Source organism: Colletes latitarsis, chromosome 14 (assembly GCF_051014445.1).
Source record: "Colletes latitarsis isolate SP2378_abdomen chromosome 14, iyColLati1, whole genome shotgun sequence".
Classification (NCBI taxonomy): Eukaryota; Metazoa; Arthropoda; class Insecta; order Hymenoptera; family Colletidae; genus Colletes; species Colletes latitarsis.
This window is the reverse complement of record NC_135147.1, coordinates 1,357,501-1,360,000: the sequence shown is the minus strand read 5'-3', so window position 1 is coordinate 1,360,000 and position 2,500 is coordinate 1,357,501. Positions and strand designations below refer to the sequence as shown.

The following is a 2,500-nucleotide window of genomic DNA, read 5'->3' as shown; positions in this document are numbered from 1 at the left end:
CGTCGATTGTGCGGCCATCCGTTGCTCGCGCGACTAACGACGACCAGCCGAGAAGGCTGTAGTTTATCGCATCGATTTCATCGAGCAACCGATGGGCGCTGCCGCGTTCGTTCGTATATGAATATTATACATACTCACGGATAGCCAGAGGCGAATAATCGCAAACGACGACGCGTCGATTTTGCGGCCATCGTTGCTCGCGCGACTAACGACGACCAGCCGAGACGGCTGTAGTTTATCGCATCGATTTCATCGAGCAACCGGTGGACGCTGCCGCGTTCGTTCGTAAATGAATAATATACATACTCATGGCTAACTTGAGGCGAATAATCGCAAACGACGACGCGTCGATTTTGCGGCCATCGTTGCTCGCGCGACTAACGACGACCAGCCGAAACGGCTGTAGTTTATCGCATCGATTTCATCGAGCAACCGATGGACGCTGCCGCGTTCGTTCGTAAATGAATAATATACATACTCATGGCTAACTTGAGGCGAATAATCGCAAACGACGACGCGTCGATTTTGCGGCCATCGTTGCTCGCGCGACTAACGACGACCAGCCGAAACGGCTGTAGTTTATCGCATCGATTTCATCGAGCAACCGATGGACGCTGCCGCGTTCGTTCGTAAATGAATGTTATACATACTCATGGCTAACTTGAGGCGAATAATCGCAAACGACGACGCGTCGATTTTGCGGCCATCGTTGCTCGCGCGACTAACGACGACCAGCCGAGACGGCTGTAGTTTATCGCATCGATTTCATCGAGCAACCGATGGACGCTGCCGCGTTCGTTCGTAAATGAATAATATACATACTCATGGCTAACGTGAGGCGAATAATCGCAAACGACGACGCGTCGATTGTGCGGCCATCCGTTGCTCGCGCGACTAACGACGACCAGCCGAGAAGGCTGTAGTTTATCGCATCGATTTCATCGAGCAACCGATGGGCGCTGCCGCGTGCGTTCGCCCGATTGCGCGTGAAGTTACTGTTCGGAACCAAGAATATACGGGTGTATTATACCCGTTTGGTCGCAGCCACGCGCAAAGGCTTTTGAATGTACTGTACGCCCGGCCGTCGAACGATGGTTTTCCGTCATTCAGGAAACAAAAAGAAACTTTTGTCGTCGATATGGCGCGTTCAATCCTCCGTCGATACGCTGGTCGGAGGTGCGAACATCGAATATTTTTAAAGCAAAGAACAAGGAGCATTTTTAAATACAAAGAGAAAAATTGTAAATTGTATATGATTACCCTGAACGGTGGATCACTTGGCTCGTGGGTCGATGAAGAACGCAGCTAATTGCGCGTCAACGTGTGAACTGCAGGACACATGAACATCGACATTTCGAACGCACATTGCGGTCCACGGATAAAATTCCTGGACCACGCCTGGCTGAGGGTCGTTCACTTGTCCTAAAACTGCTTGCGTTGTTCTCAGATTCCCTAACCCCGCCGTCGTTTACCTCTCCTTTCGGGGAGATGGCGAAGAACGTTTCGGAGCCGGGTCGATGAAGAGAAAGGTATCAACGTACGAGCGAGAATTTGGGTATTTCGTTGGCGTTTGTCGCTGGACGTACGAAAAAGAATAAATATTATATATTATTGGCAAGTTTGCGCACCCCTTGCGTGGTGAGGCAGAGATCAGTCTGGACTCGCGCGAGTGTTTTACGGCGTCGTGCGTCGTGTTGTCTGGAGTATCATCACGACCGCCCGTTAAAGCACCGCTCCTACGATTTCTGACTTTGACGGCACTAAAAACCACCGTGGGGCGCAAATCGCGTTTCGTACAAATCTAATGATTACCGGCGCTCCCGACGTTGCCCGAAGTTAATAATTTATGCAAAGGAAAGAGAAAATAAAGCGTATACTAGTTTTGGAGCATAACAAAAAGGACACTGGAAAGAAATTTGACCAAACACTGATAATTATGATATGTAATATATGCCCTACCACGTGAAATTTGTGGTATCCGTCGGTCGTCGTCTTCCTCTCTGTTCGTTCGTACAGCCCCAGGGAAAAATGATAATTTATCAAACGAATCGGACGATCATCCTCTATGGAGAGGCTCGAACGAACACGACGAGAAGCGCGATACGAACGGAACCCAAAAGAAGGGATATACTCTGAGAAGTTGGTCGCCCCATGTCTCTCTTTGTTACGAATATGTATATCGATTGCGAGACCGCGCGTTTAGCCGGTCGTCCAGTCCACGAATGCTTTTCTTTCGAACTTACGGTGGACTTTGGTAGACTATCAAAGAATCAACGAAAATCGGATCGGGTAGTTCTATCATAGACACACACCGTGGTTCTTCTTTAATTTGAAAAGCGACGGAAGGACGTTAAAAGTAATCAGCCGGTTACGCCTAGCGAGCGTTTCGCATCGAACGAATGAAAAACTAAGACAGAAGGGAGACACTTTGGCGAGGCGCTAAAAACCCATCATTGATATCCTTTTCTCCGAGAAAGCAAAATGCTATTATATGCTATCG

The 2,500-nt window shown here is 48.8% G+C and overlaps 1 non-coding gene across 1 annotated transcript; it reads left to right on the top strand.

The window, feature by feature from the left end:
- Positions 1-1,257: 1,257 nt before the first annotated feature.
- Positions 1,258-1,412, top strand: LOC143350532 (5.8S ribosomal RNA). The gene has a single exon (XR_013081150.1). It is a non-coding gene; the product is annotated as a 5.8S ribosomal RNA (ribosomal RNA).
- Positions 1,413-2,500: the final 1,088 nt, after the last annotated feature.